The sequence below is a fragment of the Tyto alba genome, unplaced genomic scaffold, assembly GCF_018691265.1.
Source record: "Tyto alba isolate M040663 unplaced genomic scaffold, T.alba_DEE_v4.0 Super-Scaffold_1000006, whole genome shotgun sequence".
Lineage (NCBI taxonomy): Eukaryota > Metazoa > Chordata > Aves > Strigiformes > Tytonidae > Tyto > Tyto alba.
The window spans coordinates 18556094-18574589 of NW_024881272.1; the positions used below are offsets into that span (position 1 = coordinate 18556094).

At 38.4% G+C, this 18496-nt stretch overlaps 1 long non-coding RNA gene across 2 annotated transcripts in view; it reads left to right on the forward strand.

The window, feature by feature from the left end:
• The first annotated feature begins 2562 nt into the window (after nt 1-2562).
• LOC116963528 overlaps nt 2563-18496 on the forward strand; it is a 238418-nt gene continuing 222484 nt past the window's right edge. For both annotated transcript variants that reach the window (XR_004408258.2, XR_004408259.2), the window contains exon 1: nt 2563-2672. This is a non-coding gene — a long non-coding RNA (uncharacterized LOC116963528). The remainder of the gene's footprint in view (nt 2673-18496) is intronic.

Here is an 18496-nt window from a genome sequence, read left to right on the forward strand (position 1 = left end):
TACTCATGGAAAAGGCTTATTGTGGAAGAAAGGAGCTCTTGCTAAGCAGCTACTGTAACGTTAGAAAACCAGAGACTGAAACTCTGCTCACATTCCAGAAGTACAGAATTTCTAGGAAGTGCAGTAATTCAGAGAGTTGGCTAAGCGTTGTTCCAGCAACTCACTGAGCTAAAACATCATTTACCCGCAACATCAATATGATCTGAGTTTTATACTATCATTTAAACAGCAACAGATTTACAGCATAGACTCACGATATGGCTGTAACTAATACTGTAACAAAATCAATAGACAAATGTTTTAGCAAAGGGCAGTCGCTGCTGTTTTCACTGATGTGTGTTTGTGTGCATAGCACAGTCACACCCATGTGTTTTAAATTCAGCTCATAGGAAGGAGTTTTAAGCTCAGGGATTTAAAGCATTCAGACTTCTTCAGACCAAAATCATATCAAGACACGGCTAGGAGTATCGGTGGCCATGTCTAGAGCCAATAAAAATCTGTAGAAGTGTTTTTCTACTGAAATTGGCCTTTGGGGATTTTCCTTTAAGATTACATTTTAATTGAAGTAGTGAGCCGGTTCTGCATGTGGTGGAAGTAAGAAGGCCACTAACATTAGAGTTCCTCGCAGAGCTCTGCAGATTTTGCCAGGTTAGTTAAGACGTTTGTATTGGACTCAGCCTTCAAGCTGTGGAATGATGAAACACTCTGTACTGTTTCATCAGTGCCTCTCATCTTCAGAAGTTGATTTTAGGCAAGCTATTAGTGGTCATGGTGCTCAGCTGGGATAGTAGCTATTTGCTTTCACATTTAAAGTATTTACATCAATCATCATAAGCATTTTGTCACCTCATGACATCCTGGATTTAAAAATACATATATAGAAATAGGAAGAAAGGTGAAAGCTGAAAGGATGGACAGAGTCTCTGTGGCTTGCAGCAGAAAGAGGTCTGTGTAAATATCAAGCATAAAAATTATAACTTGGAGCATTTACCTCCAGAAGTTACAACGTGCTGAATACCTTTGATCCACACAGCTCAATCATTAAAGTTACTAAATAGGTTTTTCTTCATATATATGCCTTTTACCCTGCATTTATGGGCTTAGAATACCAGCCTAGAAATAAAGACTTACATTGATTTTTATTTTTAAATTAACATAAGCTCTAGTAGTCAAAGCCTATTTCATGAGAGACGGGTTGTCTTTTTCTTTTATTTTTTTCCCCAGATTAGCTGTCCAGAAACAGAGTCAGAAATAGAAATAATTAAGCAAATTTAAGAATTAAAATGTTCTTCCCTCACCTTAACAAAGAATTGCTAAGAACAGTTTTTATATGAAATAGGGGGTAAATTGATTTGATTTGCTTCTCAACGGAGAGTGTTCATGCATGCAGTTTGAGAGGAGCAGGCAATACGAGGAAGGTGATTTAAACTGATGTATTTTAGTCCACCTTTAGGACTAGCTGAAGGCACATGCGTGATCTGTTTCTGTTGTTCAGCTGACAAGCAGTAAGTTAAGAAGTTACAGGACCACAACCACTTTTAAGCATGAGCCTGTATACTATGATATTAATCTGAGGCCCTCTTCTAATTGTCAAAAGTAATAAGTTTGTTCACGTGGTAAAGGTATCACTTATTGGTGTAGGACAAAAGGGTTAATGAATAAGTGGTGCCAAAAACCAAAACCACGTGTTGCATTCGGAAACATTTCCGCAATAGTATGTCATTGTTAGGGTGAGGAAATGTCACGTGCAGCTTCAGACTATTTATACTGCCTAAAATCAATTTTGAAAAATGTAAGCACTGGCCACAGTGGGGCCCTAGCAAGGATTTGAAATAAACCTCCCAGGAGGAGGATGTAATTATTTTCTCTTAATATCTAAAATATCAGGTTTAAAGGGAGAAGGTAAAAGCATTCATTCAACACAAGTGCCTCAGTGTGTTTATTGAATGGAATCACACAGCCTGGAGGCCAGCTCTGTGCTGCCTCACATGCCTGCGTTCCCACTAATTTTGCTGGGATTAGAGGGGGTGTAAATGAGCACAGAATTTAGCCACGGGATTCTAAATCCACTTTGGCTGAGAAACCAAGTGTGGGCATGTGTACACCTACATGCACAGACACACACGGTCCGACTCTCACCCCTGCAGGTGGAGGTTGCTGTGGTATGCTTGTGGGGTGGCGTCCCTATGGCAAGAATGCCAAAAATCTTTTTAATCTTTTTCACCTCACAGAAGTTATAGCCAGCCTTGACAGTGGCATTTTTGTCTCCAAAATATATTGCTATTTTAAAAACTAGCCAAATGCACTTAGTTTAAGAAATCTGTACTGCCCTGGTACTTTTCATTGAATTTGTGAGCTTCCACCTGTCAATCATCTTGATCATGTTTAAATGAGACATCCACATACCACCTTCTTTGAGTAGCAGCTTATGAGCACGGGCAGCTGAACAGGGAGAACCCATAAACCCTTTGCACTGCTGAAAGATAACTGTGTGTCTTTCATTCAGGAAGATACACTCATGGAGACTGCTATTAAGAAGACATTCTTCTTTCCAGTTACAGAGACAGATGCAGAGCTGAACTCTTGGCATTCAGGTGTGAAACCAAAGTGGAAGTCCCAAACAGAGAGGTTCTTCGGCTGCTCTGGAGCTCTGCAAGGGCTGAAGGTAGAAGGTCAGAGTGAGACTTTCCATTTTAAGAGGTATCATAGTGTCTTATCCCATAGTGATAAGTACGTGATCTTGCAAAGTAGTGAAAATTGCTTGAAAATTACTTCTGTTGCTCTTTGCCATCATTAGTAGAGAATTTGCATTCCCCCAGCACTCAGGAGAATCAGCAAGTGTAGGATGTGGCCATCTGTGTGACGTTAGGACCATGTACAAAATGAGAGCCAAGGTCTGAATTCAAATATCAGAGATATCCAGGTGACTGGAATTCAGGCACCATGTTTTACTGTGGACCCATCTCTGATTTTTACTCAGATATAGTAGAGGTAGAACAAAACAAGCCAGGTCTGCCCAAGAGAGGAGATTTAAAAGCAAAGATGTGAGATCTACAGGAAGGATTGCTGCTATCTCTGGGCCATATTGTGTCATTGATTTTTAGGCTGATCTCTTAACTGATTCCAATTGGGACTTAGACTTAAAAATTGATGATACAGTTTGGCCCTGTGTGATGAAGAGTAACGGCTCAGGATTGCTCACAGATCCAGTGATGTAAATCCTGAGTCACACCACTCAGCTGGAGTTAGGTCACTGGAGCTGGAAGAACTCAGAGCCCGTTACTGTGGGGTAAGGGAGAGTGTGGACCCACAGCACATCACCTGCTTCAGAGGGTCAGCCCATCTGCACCCTCTTGCCCCTCAGCTAATCAGATAATTCAAGGCAGTTTACCTCTCTATGAAAGAAAGATAAACAACCTTGAAGTAACCAGACGATAAAAGCACGCACACAGGCAATTACCGGAGAGCAGCTGATGCACTGTTAAGTTCACACCCTGGGTTACCCTATGGTAACTTGTTTGTAGGCTGATTCTCTCTGAACGCAGTACTGGAGAGCAGACTGCAGCCCTTTACGTCACCCTAATGACCACTACTCAGAAATTTTTTGCAGCCTGTTAAGCTCTTTCAAGAAAAAGGAAGAGGGATGAGCTAAAAAAAAAGTCTTCCTTTTGGGGATATTTTCCTTATGTTTTGAAGTAAGGCCAGCCTGACAGTTCTTACTAGTTAGTATCTAATAGTACTTACATGTAGTCCAGTTGCTACCCTTAAGATTCCAGCTTCTGTCTGCTAGAATTTGTTACAGCTGTCAATAAGCGGTTCACAGTAATAATTACAGTGGTACCTGCTGACACCTCTGTGGTTAATGTTTGTCATTAGTTTTATTATAAATCCACGTTTATTAGGAGTTGTAACTTAGACAGACAACCTGCTCTTTAAGATGAACTTACCCATATAATTATAAACTATTGCTTTTTTTTAAAATCTGGTTATTTTTACATTTACAAAATGCCAAAAAAATAATGCTTAAGAATGGTTTACAATGTAAGAAAGCTTTTTATTATTTTTATTTGATCATTTAAAAATCCCATTGTTTGCCAGATTTCCACTCAGACCAACAATGAAACAAGTTAACACCTCAGATGCTGGGATATAATAAACTACAAAATGGTCTCAAACATATGTTCTTTCCAGAAGCCCGCAAATCTTGACAAATGCATGGAAATAATGCTTGGGAACATATTGTGCTACTGAAGACACTGAAACCCACCAAACAGGGAACTAACTTCTACCTTCAAATATAGCCCTGCAACTTGGTTAACTGCACTCTGATTAATGCTATAGTTTGGCCCAGAAAATTTAGGGCGAAGGCTGAACCTATTGGTTAACACATAACTGCACTGAGCTATTGCATGAGTCTCAACCCTCTTTTTTGTCTTACAAATCATTGGCCCTGAAATACCTATTAAAGGCATAAATGGGTAATTTATAGATGAAGGGCCAAATTCACCAGTGCTGGGTCTGGAAGATATAAATAACACTTTCTTGTTTCAGCATGGCTCGTTGCACTCTGCCTTCCTTTGGTGTTTTCTGATGATGGAAGGAGATTAATTTAATTTGTGGTTGGGATTTCATATGAGCCTTGCTGTTAGCGGCTGCTGAATCAGTGCATTCCTCTATTGCTCTGGCCATTTGCTGCTTGGCTGTATAGCACACGTTTTGGGCAGCTGTGGTACTTTCATTCCCCTGCTGCCACCACTGAACAGGGCACTGGGCTTTGGCATAGATTGGTAGAAGCTGACATAATTTTGGTTTGAATTTGTTCTGGAACCTTAGCTTAAATTTGTTCCCTCTGATCAGTACCACTGAGTGACTGACTGCCAGTCTGCATCTTCTAATCAAAACATCATAACGTTGCTTTAACACGTATATTTGTTTGGATTAATAATAAAGCACCAATTGTTGATCAGGAAAAAAAGTTTGCTCTAGGAACCAAAACTATGTTTTGATTGGGATGTATTGGAATATTTATGGAAAAATTCCTTTGACCAGAAAAAATACAATAAACTCCATGCTACATTAAACCTTAAAAAAACGGACCTGCTTTATGCTGCGTCCAAAAAGCAGATCATAATCCAACAGTATCTGGTCAGTGCTGATGGATAAACGGGCGCTGTACTTAAAACACAGGGGAGCCTTGAGGCAGGAAATTATATTCATTTATAGGTGCTGGTGCTTCATTAGGAAATCATAGCTGTGAACCAAGATTTTACTAGTTCTTGTAATGTAAAAATCTGATTACTTTGATTCTGTTCATTGGCAAACTTTTCAACTAGAGGCTTTAGCAATAAATTTGGACAAAACAGAGACTGTATAATTTCAAAGCCACTCCAGGAAAAAAAATGCATCTCTGCTGGTGTTTTATATTAAAATTTATACCATTTATCATTTCAATAGATTTTCTCTATGATTTGTCCATCATATCATGAGAACAAAATGCTATCTTTTCTCCTTGATATTGCACTTTTTAGAAAAGCAATCCCTTTTCTAGTTTTCTCCTTTGAAGTTGCTCATAGCATGAGAGGTCCAGCATCAAGAGTAATTAGACTAAACCATGCAGAAACCCCAGTGGAAGTCGGCAGGTAAAGATAGCATTAACTACTTAAAAACTAAAAAACAAATCAAAATGTTTTAGGGGAAAAGGAGGGTGAATGAATCCTTTTTGCATATACAAAAGCAAATAGGATCATTTTTTGCATATCATGTGCTCTGATATTCTTAATTAGCAAAAAAAATATTAGCATATTGGGATTAATTTTTCTGGAATATACAAAAACCTATCCTTAGAGGGAGTAAATGTCATAAGATTACTGTAATAATTGCCATGCTGCTGGGATGTTACAGAGCAGCAAGTTACATGCAGTTTCAGTGTATGCACGTACATGTATTTCTGTGGATTTTTTCTCCAAATTAGGAAGAGACTTTATACCAGGATATGGTCCCTACCTTTCTGCAGGGAATTACCTTTTTTGTGTTATGTGTAAACTTTTAATTGACTTCAGAAATCGAATTTATAGAGTAATTTGATGTTGTATGTAGCACATTTTTCTCAACCAGTGGTCTTTCAAAGAACGAGCAAATAACAAACGAATGGGCCCTACTGCTGGTCTGTAAAGAGAAATGCTATATTTCTGTCAGCTCCATGAGGAGATGCCTGTGCTGTGTTTCCAGTTACTTAACTGCATTATAAAAAAGAAGTAATATAAATATCTCCCTAGATTAATTCTGTACCTTAAAAAGTGCTCTATTTTGTCGTGGATGAAAAGGAAGCTGGCCACAGAAGTATGTTTTGCAGTGTAAACTTAGGTATATCACTTAAAAACCTTGAATTAACCCATGAATGTATCCATCATTTTGAGTTACTATATGGGCACAGCTTAACTCACTGAAATTAGGTACTTTCAATTGCACATTAGTAAAATGCCTGAAAATCCTAAATTTCATGTGAATAGCTCAGTTTGGGGCAATCCGTATAAAAAGACTCTGTCCACACTGTGAACTTGAACCTTTTGCTAATATCTGACAGAAGATGCAGAGCTGTATACATTCTGGCCTCCATTTTAGAGGGATACATAAACTAGCAGTAGTATAAATACCTTGTACAGTCTGTCTCCATCACATTCTTTTTAGCCCCAGTGTGTTGGTATTCATTATCCTAGATGAGAACAATAATTATGTTTTAATGGAATTTGCAAAATAATATGCCAGCCAGACTGAGACTATTTATCAGACCACATAGTTATATTTCAGAGTTTTTGTACTTGCAAATAATTCAGAACAATGTTTTTTCTATATTTCTGTATGTGTGGTTTATTTTTTAAATAGAAGAAAAATAAAACAAAGAAAGTGAGAGCTACAAGAATGATTAGACCTCTTGTAATAGGTTTCTTAGTGCTGCTGCTGACCTTCTCAGTCTGTTCTGCTTTGCTTTAGTATAACTGCCCCAGGAGGTGATTATCAGACAGTGGTGACTGTTTTGTCAGGTCTTATTGTTTAATTAGATCACAGTTTATGTCAAAATTCTAAAATTCTTTTGGCACATGCCAAAATTTTCACAGTTTTTAGTTAAGTTGAAATATTTCTCAAACAATAATCAGCAGCTACAAGAGAGTAGACAAATTTATTTAATATTTATAGTGTACACTTAAAAATTTGTGCCTTGGGTTAAATTCATTGAAATGTGACATCTTATTTTCAAGAGTATCCTATGGGTAATCCCTTTAAACTTGTATTGACATTAATATAAGCCTTAAGAAATAGGCCTGCTGAGGCTCACATTATCTATAGGAAAGCGTATTTTTTCTACTGATCTTGCTTCCATTCATCTGAAATGGTATAAGATTGTGTAAACAAACCCTCATCTACAGAATTAGAAAATGATGGTTTTGATATGCCTTTCCTGCCCTTGAAATTACATGCCTGGAGTATGCAATCTGTGTGTACCATGTTCCACTAATGGTAAGATAATTGGTACAAATTTCTAGGCTAGAGGTAAATGCCAAACTGCCGTACCACAAATTTGTTGCTTGGATGATCTACTTGTTTCTGAATGAGGCAACCTACCTATCTTTTTCTTTGCCATATTTAATTAGAACCTATTATAGAAATTAGTGGAAAAAGAGGTATATTACTCATTCCTCAGCATTCTATTCAAGAATAAATCTTTAGTTGTTGTATTCTTATTCATCTCGTGCAGAGCCAAATCATTTAGTGCCTTTGGAAAGATGCAGTGCCCAAACTGAGCCAAGAGAGGTGATGTTCAAAGGATCAAAACATTAAATGACTTCATGCAGGTCCCGTGTTCTAGAAAATGTAGTTGCTTTTTCCAGCTTTCTCATATGGCCTGATAAAGTATATTATCTCTCTCAAGATGTTTGGTGTCTCTCAGCAAAATAAACCCCCAGTCCCAAATCTCCCTCACAATAAGCTATTAATAAGGCTATTCTGTGTCTTGATGCTTCAGTGTATGAGGCAGGAAATCATACAGGCTTTGGGGGTAATTTATTTCTCTAGAGCTATCACCCTTAGTTATCTCGGTATCACTATTTTCCAAGCATCTTTCTGTTGAATATTTATGGTGAATGACCCCACTGCCAGGGATTGCTATGAGCTCTGTAGTATATCAGTGCCCAGGCATTTGATAGAGCAAGGTCTGTGCTACACCTTCAGAGCAAGCGCTCTCGTTGTCCCTCCACATGTAACATAGGACGCTGAATCACTCAGAGACAGATAAATGACAAATGTAGATTCCAGACAACAGCAAATGGTAAAATATGTAAGCAAGGAACTAATTACTGCTGCAGCTGGGACTAAAGCCCATGAGTAGGACAAATATAAAATGATGCTGTCCCAAGCAGGCTGGAGCTGCTCTGATGTGACTCTGAGGAGGGAGAATTGGCTTGAGAGCCTTGATACCGCATATCTTGTCTTCCCTGAATGGAAAATGGCAAAATATAATAACTCTAACACTGGGGAGTGGCCTAAAGATGACTATATGCTAGACTGTGCTTTGGGACTGTTTTTGATGTTTCCAGCAGCCATGAAAGCTGAGAGCCCTCATCATGAAGGCAGCCGCAAAGCAAACAGGGCTGCTACCAGGCACTCGTGAGGGTATGCAGTACAAAGCAGGGAACTAGAAATGTGTGGTAGCCATCTTAATAAGGCATATTCTCAGTCACCACCAAGACCTAAACCTATCTGAGGCCCTAAATTAGAATCAGCCCAGGTGTGAAGTTGGCTCCATTTCACTCCCTGTATTTGGCCAATGCAAGGGGCATGTGAGCAAGCCAAGGTTCAGTTGCTCACTCAATGTGCTCAAGGCCTGTCCACACCACTCATTTGTTGGCAAATTGCTCCAAAATATCTGCCTACCTTGATTAATGCTTTCCTGCTTTATCAGAAATGAGCCTAGCCTCTCCCCGCCATCCTGCACAGGCTTAGTCCTGCCTCCTGTCGCATTTAAGCTTCACCGTGCTGGAGTCATTTTGCAGCCCTCTACAGTCTGGATAGATACTTGTGGGTAAAGAAATTCTATGAGCAATCCCTGTGTGTCTGCATTTGGCATTTTTTCAGTCTTGCCATTTATCATTAGCCTTTCTCTATTACCTGACACCCAGTGGTAGCTTTTCATAACTGCCCCAGTTGCAGGCCTTTCCTCAAGTACATTTCTAAGAGGTGTATCAAGCATTTCATTTTACCAATATGTCTGTGGTCTCTAGTGTATGCTCTTATTGACAAATTCCCTAATTGCCCAGTTTATATACGGTACATAAAAGCTGTCTTAGAAGGTATCCTCAATTTACTCAATTACTATGTTGACTTGTAGAGGCTAGAGAGAAAGCAGAGAGAAGCCTTTCACCCTCATAGCTCTATAGAGAAGATCATAATGTTAATTCTGCATAGTTGGGGATAGGGCCAACTCTCTGAGGATAAGCATGCCCCATGTTTTCCCATGCCTCAAAACATGAGGAAAACCAGATCCACTCTGTATGTGATAGGGTATTTGGAAGAACTATTCAAGAGTGTGAACCATTTCTGCAGGATCTTTGCTATAACACTTAATATTAGTATCTCACCTACAGAGGAAAGGATAATGCTCTTCAACAACACATCTTATGGGAGAAAACTTAGGTCAATTTCGAGCCCAGCTCCTTACTCATAAAGAGTTTTGTTTCACATATGATTAATCCGCCTTTTTTCTCCTTCTAGACTGTTTTGCTGAGCTCATGTTAAGGTTTTCTGTTTCTGCTATTTTATTATTAATATTATATGAGGGATAAATATGTATATTGTGTTGCATGTGTGTAACATAAGGCAACCTCTACTCTGAGTACTGGCAGTCTCATATAGAAACAGCTACTGTAGAATGTGAGGAACCCGACTTTTTTTAGATAAAAACAAATGTGGTTAATAAGGCATCTTGCTCAATTTTTGAAAAACGTAAATTTCCAAATTATTTTGATGGAGTTTTAAAAATTAAATTGATAAAGTTATGCTATGTAACAATATTTATACTCAGAATCAATATGTATAGTAGTATGTTTCAGGGTGAGTTCATAAGGCCTCGACTACTTTGTAGCAGCTACTACAGTACTGCATGGCTGCTACACTGATTTCTCTCCTAAAGAACAGCACTGACAAGCAAATGGATGCTGTTTATGGTATTAAAAGAGCATATTGTATACAGATACTTGTAAACAGAGTACACTATTACATTATTACTTAGTATTCAATTATTAAATACTTCTCAATTAGCATTTATTATTGGAATTTTAGTGCTAAAATGCTGTATTGGATAGGAGCGACGTGCAGTTATGGTTCCCCCATAGTTGTCCATAAGCTCTTTTCAGAGAACTAGCTCACTGCAGCTTCCCCCACCAGCTACTGATTCCCTGAATAACTGTGGATTGATTCTGTTTACCACACAACCTCTAGTTGTCCAGAGCCCTTTCTAGGCACTAATATCACCTTCCCAAAGCATTATTATGATACTCCAGACCTGCTTATGGTATTTTGAGCCTTCCCCAAAAGTTATGTTTTCGAGTTCACTCTTAGCATGGTTTCTGTCGTTGTAATCAGAAGGGGGCTGTGTTTAAGGCTCAGGCGTTAGCATAGTGGCTTGCTGATGTCAACGTGCCCACAGTGCTCATAGTGGAGTGATAGCATGTCACAGCAACATTTTTACTTTGAAGTCTACATGCCTACTTTTATGGACAGCAAATTGCTTTCCGACAGAGTGTAACGGGAGCCGCTGCCTCAGGTAGAAGCAAGCTGCAGCCGAACCTGCACGCAGGGAGGCTCTCCAGAGTCTCCGCATGGGCACCAACTGACCAGTGGTAGGCCAGGGTTCTACTGAGAAAACTGTGTTGAATTTGAACTAGTTTAGCCTGCACGTGGGCTTCCTTGGTTATTTCTAAAATGTGCTGCAATATATGATGTGTATACATATGTCCAGCAAATAAGAGACTATTTAAGGTGACGGTAAGTGGGCAGAAAAGGTGCTGTACCATCTTCCTCTCTAACTTTCAGTCTCATTAGGTTTTATTCTCCTCTGCCTAGACAGTGGATTGGTGATGGAGCCATTGTCTTTGATGTATATAAAGGAAATTCCTATTTACTTTTCAACAATGCTCTTAATATGTTCTTAAAGTTTCTTCCATTTACATAGCCTGTGATGGCTTTCTGTGCTGTCTCTGCGTTCGGTTCTTATCTGTTCCACCTTTTCAGTACTCGCTCTCTTGGCTCTTTGTAACCTGGAAACCTTAGTCATTTCTGTAGCTTTACGTATTATAGGCAATGGATTTGAATTAGGTACCTAGCCCATACAGACCTCATTCTACTGATTAAACATGTTCTAAAGCCTTGACTTTGATGTCACTATTAATCAGCACTTGGCTTTCAGTTAGATTTCTAGTTTTTAAATGTGGGGATCAAAAACAGATATTCAGGCTTATTGAAGGCTATTTGAATGGCTTCAGGCTATTCTTTGAGACTGTGCTGGGATGGAGCCAACGGGCAATCACAACATTTTGTTAGCAAAATGAGAAGCTTTTAATTTTCCTCTAACAGGTTAGGAATTTAGTACAACCTGTTCACATCATCATGAATCACCAGTGCAATATCTAAGATGTTTATGGTTGTTATTACTGTAGGATCTGTACAGCTACTGAGCAAACAAGCCCAGGCTTTTTTATACTGAACGGAGACAGTGAAATGGAAAGTTTGGAGAACCCATTGATAATACTGTCAGTGGGTGACTATTCCAATTGTGAATCCCAGACAGTATTTTAGGGTGGTATTGTAAGTATCTCAAATTCTATGCATAGAAGTAAATCTCTCACTGTATATTCAGACTCTGTCCCTATTAATGCTTGTGCAGAGGGACTGAAAATCAAATTTCCTGTGTCACAAGTAAGAGCTCTGACATCTAAGCTGTAGACATGCTTGCTCTGTTCCTTCTCTTGCTAATCAAGCTTTGCAGAGTGGATTCCATTAGAACAGCACAAGGTGAACAAGGGAGTTTCCTCCCCTGCAGCATAACTTGTGGTGTGGTGGTTACAGGAAAGATGAGTACAAGGTAATACTCAGTATCTCCCGAGGGAGAGTTGGAACAGAACCTGAGTAAGGCTCTATTAGTTATATAGGAGAAATTACTTCCTATAGTGATTGCAAGTGTCTGCTGTGTGGAACTTACTGAGAATCCTGATTGGAAATAGGAGTCTTCATGTATCCTAATACAATGCTAAAGTAGTGGTTATTGTAGTTTTAAATTACATCTTCTGCCCCAGAGCTATCTTGTTTCAGCCAGTTTGGAGCACAGAGAGAGGCTTACATCTCTCCTCACCTTGTTATAATGATATGCCCTTTATCTTTAGTATCTAGAATTTAATATTTTGAGGGAGACTAGATTCTTGCTGTTGGGATAGGAAGTCTTGCCCTGAAAGTGTAAAGACTTTGACATACAAATTATGAAATCACAATTGTTAATTGGAAATTGCAGAAATCTGGAGCAGTTAATCTTGTATTTCTCTTATGGAAGGCTGAGAGAGGTTAGCATGTCAATACTTCATGCTTTTGTCAGAAAGAAAAGCAGGAAGAACAAAACCATAGCTAAAAAAAGATCCCAACATGCAGATATGTGATTGTAGGTCAAAGATAGTTGTTAGCACATCCCAGAGCTTTGGGAGACACTGGGTTATGAGACCCTGTTGGAACCAGCTTTTGAAACATTGGAATCTGTTAAGCTCCGCAGGCCTACTTGCACCATTTGCTACACTGGCGTACCTCACATGCTGGCAAACCAGAAAAAGATGACTGGAGAGGTGGCTTTTTTTTTTTTTTTTTTTTTTTAGCTTACAGTTTCTTTCTACTTAGTTGTTTTTCTTTATTTACTTCTCTCTTCTGACCTCTTGGAATATGAGCTATACTAATTTGGACTTAGAATCTGTGCATCATATTCAGAGGCAATATGGAACTTACACGTTACTAAGTAGTTTGCCTAAGTAAGTAACTAAGTCTCAGTGCATATGTCTAAGTGAGTCTCAAGGGGGTCTAAATTGTTATGATGTGCACAGTGAGGGGTCTGGAAGAAGAGGTAAGCTACCCCAATTTAGACTTCCTCCAGGCTTAATTGGCATTCTTCAATTTACTTAGACTCCCCTCGGTTGTTGGCCCAGCATCTTCTCATAAGTCAATTTCTATTTCACACTCTAGAAATAAAACACAGTAGAAGCACAGGATTTTGAATGTAATCAGACTTATTATCTGGTTTGATCATTATTTTGTAGAGATTTGATTGGTATTTATGATCTGTAATAGAGGTCATTATTTTATTACATGCTTTCTGGGTATGATTAAGTCACTTAAATGAAGGCTTTCTTTCAGTTTAAGTTAGTAAGAAAAATTCATTTCTGATTTCTTGTAAATAAATCTGAATTTCCATAAATCTGCATGCATTGTACTATGAAAGCTTTTTTGTTAGGATATACAGATACAAGTAGATTAATAAAGTATAGAACTTTGTGCAAGCTAAAAATGTTATTTTTATAGAAATATTATTTTTGTGTTTAAATTTTATGCATATTATCTCAAATGACATGATCCCGTTATTCATATGACAGGCTTTGAGGGTGAAAGATGTAGTTCCTTATTGGATATGTAGCCCTTAACACAAAAAGGAAGGCTGTATTACTCAACCAAGTTGAGTGTTTTAAAAATAAATTTAATATTGTTAACATATACTTTGTTAAACTGTATTCAGTGAATGAGATGTGTAATTGTTCAACTGCATTGCATATTTATGAATTAGATTTTATTCACAAGGGCAGTTCCCTCAGATATTTTTCCTCGGGTTTAAGGACCTGTGATGGATTCTAGCAAGCCTTTAAAGCTTCTAAGGAAAACTGAGCTCGGTCACTATTACTCAGACTTGAGTGAGCCTGTAAAAAGTGTCTAGTAGAGATATTTGCCACTCATCTTGTTAAATTGAGGACCTGTAAGGAAAAGAACAAGTGAATGAGTTGGGCAGCTCCTCCAAGGAGGCAAGAGATGCATATGTCTGGAGCGATCACATAAAGCTGAAATGCTGTATAAGAAGCACTGCTGAAACTAAAGCCAAGCAAGAGAATTAGTATGAGCGAGTATAATCCCAAATGGAGAGAGTCTGGATAGTCTGGAAGTTCATCCTACACCTGTGCTATGGCTATTCAAAAGCAGTTTAGCAACAGAAGTATGGAAGTGATGGGACTCTGGACCAAACTATTTCATGGCTGTCTCTATAAGACACTCAAACCCTTCCAACCCTCGTATGGACTGGGGACTCCAAAACAGTCTACTGAATAGCTTTCTCACCCCCACCCCAGCATTTGTCCAGTACATAGAAGAAAGGCTCCTTTGCCCATCAAACCAACGTAACTTTTCCTCTGTACCTATTTACATCAAAATTTTGCACCATTTATATAATTTTTGTTCTCAAATAAAATATTCATTATGGATGCCCATTACATGTGAAGCATGCAGGCCAATTGCACCTGCACTACTGACAATAGAAATGTTCATCTGCACAGCAGGCAAAAATTTCATGAGATTAGGGAATATCGGTTAAATACAAATCACATCTAGAAACAAGCAAACAAAAAAATCCATAACATCCAGCAGAACCTTTTGGAGTGGTGGGCCAGTTTGGCAGTACCAAGCCAAAGTGCACACTGTACCTCAGAAAGAACCATGAAATATCACATGGAGCATGTTCACCGCTGACCCGGCCCCATGCAGTGCTCCTGTGTGCCAGCTCAGGGCTATGTTGAAGGTGCTTCAGCAACATCCTGGCTTTCAAACAGAGCTCAGTCACAGCCCACCTAGTGTTTAGACATCTTTCAGCTTCCCACTCAACAGCAAAAAGACTAATCTCTTGGAGTCTGCAGCTAGCATATGACTTCATGAGCAATGGCAGTGGCATGAAGACTCACCAAAAATTACCAGAAAGGGTGAAAAGCAGAGTAAGGGAAATGATCGTGCTACTTTTTTTTTTTTTTCCTGAAAGCGGTTTTGGCAAGCTCTGTTTCTCACTGGTCTAGCCTCCTGAAAATTTTTTTTATGCTAATCTAAAAATATGGATCACTTTCCCATGGCAGAAATAAAAAGTGTCCCGCTTGGTTATGAACCCTAGGAATGGAGAAAGAGGCAGCAGGAGACCAAGAACAAGAGAGTGGTTTCCAACTGCCACCCGAATACTCTAGGGTAATGTTGTTGTATTTAAACTAGAGAGTTCATGTACCTTTCTTGTGGTACTGTGTCCCACAGGAACCTCACCTTTAGTAGTAAATGTGCTTGCTCTAAATTGTTTTGCAATGGACTGGTAGCAATCAGAGCTCACCAGTTTTCTGAATGGCTGCTATTTGTGTCTGTGACTGAAGACTTGCTGGGAAAGCTAGATGTAATGGTGGGAATTCAGCTATATTACTGTGATATGCAGATAGCTACTGTGTGGTTTGATAGCGAAACCAAGGCAGGAGATGGCCTTATTTTTGCCTAGGTTCAAAATGGTGTCATCTCATTCTAGAAGAAAACTTGTTTGGGGAATCTTGTGATTCTACTGTTAGTTGTAATTTGATTTTCTGACTGAAAGCTGATGAGCTTGGAAATGTACCCTCTTACCCTTTTCCCAATTTTCCTTTGACTGAAGATTGACCCATCATTTCTGTGCAGCTGCCAGAATTGGCACTAGGTTTATATTTAAGTGAGCTTAGCAGACTCCATCGTCTTAGAACACCATCCTAATATAAAGACTCAGAAGCTCAACTACTAATTACATAAATAAACTTTTTCAACAGAAAATGCCTTCTCAATTTTCTGTGGAAGCTGTTCCTGTCTGTCTTTTCTATGTAACATAACATAACTTTCTCTGTACATGGTTTCTGGTCTAAGATTTTGACATCTGTCCTAGTTATGCAGCAAAATAGGTGGCTGAACCAAAGAGACATTTTTCCTGGACCTGCCTCAGAAAACAGCATGCAAGTTGAAATTTAATTTTTAAATTTAACTTCTCCCTCTTGGAACAGATTCACTGAAGTCAAAAGTCTCACTTTTTATAGCCTCGGTAACTGTTTCTGGATTTTCAAAGTCAATTCAACTCTAAGCTGAAGTAATTATAGCACATGCTATAAACCACAAGCACTGTAAACGCAGCATGGACTGCTATATCACCATCTTGAAAGTATATCAATCTCCTTTTACTCTAATTTGTTATACACACTGTTTCTTTGGTTGCTTTTTCTTACCCTCACATTCATTTATTAAAAGAAATGAGAATGGGGCCTGCTTCCAATTCATAAAACGTAGTCCACTTCTGGAACCATGAAACTTAGCATTAAAATGTCTTTAGAATAAAAATTAATAAATTATACATTTTTCTTCATGTTGTCCCTTCTGTTGGAAAGCAGTACACTATTATCTTAAGGCTATTATTAAATTAGACTGTGTCTACTGGTATCAGTGAGAATCCATTGGCTGCACTAATTATTGTAGCTATACTTACTAAATTCAACTTATTTCAGAATGCATTGAACCCATACAGTATGGCTAGCTTTTTTCATACAAGGCATCTCTAAGAAGTAGGCAAGGAAACCTTGGATGTTTTCTCTTTAAGGATTGGCAGATAATGAAAGAACAAACCACTTACAGTGCCTCATACCTGAGCATTTCCTTGATGTTTATAAGATTTATTGAGAAATTATTTTTCATTCTTTTTTTCTCATTTTTGCAAATGTGTGCTCATCCCAGTTTTGCCCAGGCCTGAATATGAAATGCCAGACTACCACAAGAAAGCCTAGGCATCACAATATTTTTCCAGCTGAACCAGCAACTGAAAGTCTCATGAGACAGCTTACAGATTTCCAGCTCAAACTTGTAGAACCATGATGTTTACATAATTTATATAGGGTGGGGCTATATATACGTGGGATGGCTATAATAATAGCCAAATTTTCGAAGTTGCTCAGCACAAGGAGCATTGTGCCTTACAAAATAGTGATAAAATACTTGGTTCCAAATAAGAGGGAGAAGGGGGAAATGACTTTTTATTAACTTTTTGCTTGGTTCAAGCAATTATTTGTTTTACACCATAAGTGTCACTGTGTATCATAATTATTACAGTTTTATTTAGCATTTCTAGGCAGTGGCTGTTCAAGGCTTCAAAACAGCTAGCAATAGTTAGCTTCAAGGAGTACTCAAGTATTCACATCAGAGTGTCTGAGTAACTCTAATATGACACCTTTAGATGTGACGCAGGAATAAAAACCTGGCCCTCACCTTCATAAGGATTGACAGAATTCTGGTTCCACTAGTGTATAAACTGGGTCGCTGACTGAGAAAATGGAGACCTTGGTGGGTGCTCCCAAAATTTCCTCTGCTGTTAAACATTTATAGCTTTTCCTGTGTCCTTTTATTTTCTAATTCAGGCTGTTCTGAAAATGAGGAACAGCTTCATAAAGCTCAGTAGCTTCAAAGAAAAAGGATATCAGTGCTAAAGATCTACACACTGAAATGTCTTTGATGACAGGGAAAAAAGATAATATTGCCAGGGCTACTGTCCATAAGGAGATAGGTGCAATAAGCATGCTGTTTGCACTTTGATCTTGAATGAAAGGTCATTAAAAAAACTCTCACCGACTGTGGATCACACACTCCAGGAGCAACAACATATATTCCAGTCTTAAAATACTGCAAGATGGAACAAACTTAAGGGCTGCCACATATGATAGGATGCTTCAGGAAACTTTAAAAGATATGGGTCCTGGAAACCCAAAAGAAAACAATCAGTGAGCTTACAAGAAACATTTTTTAGAGAAAAATATACCATTGTTTTCGAAAATACTTGCTGACTACAAAACAATGTAATTTCTTGTTACTAATAGATGAAGTTACCTGTAAGAACCTATTCCTTCCCATACTAAAATGTAACAGTGAAAGTGGCATTTCTGTGACTGATTTCCCTACCACAGCACCAGTCTATTTTAAAAAGAGGCAAAGAGCACTTTATGAGGAAATGAGAGAGGGCCCAAAATGCCTTTTAATTTATTTTTATAATAAATATCATTAAACAGAATTTTGAAGCCATATATTGTTACTTTGTATGTAATGCTCATAATGTAAAAAGAAACCATTTCATGAAAAGTTTGAAATACGCAGTTGCTAACAATGAAGTCACTATTTTATTGAAACCTGATAAACTTTCCTGGATAATTTGGGAATTTTTAACAACATTTTTCAAGGCTGAAAAGAAAGAAAGAGAACCTTAAATTTGGCAGAAATGAAAGATTATTTCTGTGGCAGCTTCATTTGGACATGGGAAACCTGTTTCAAACCATTCCTGGCTCCACCTCTCACAAACTATTTATTATGTACTATAAATTACATATAACATGTAACATAAAAATTAAAT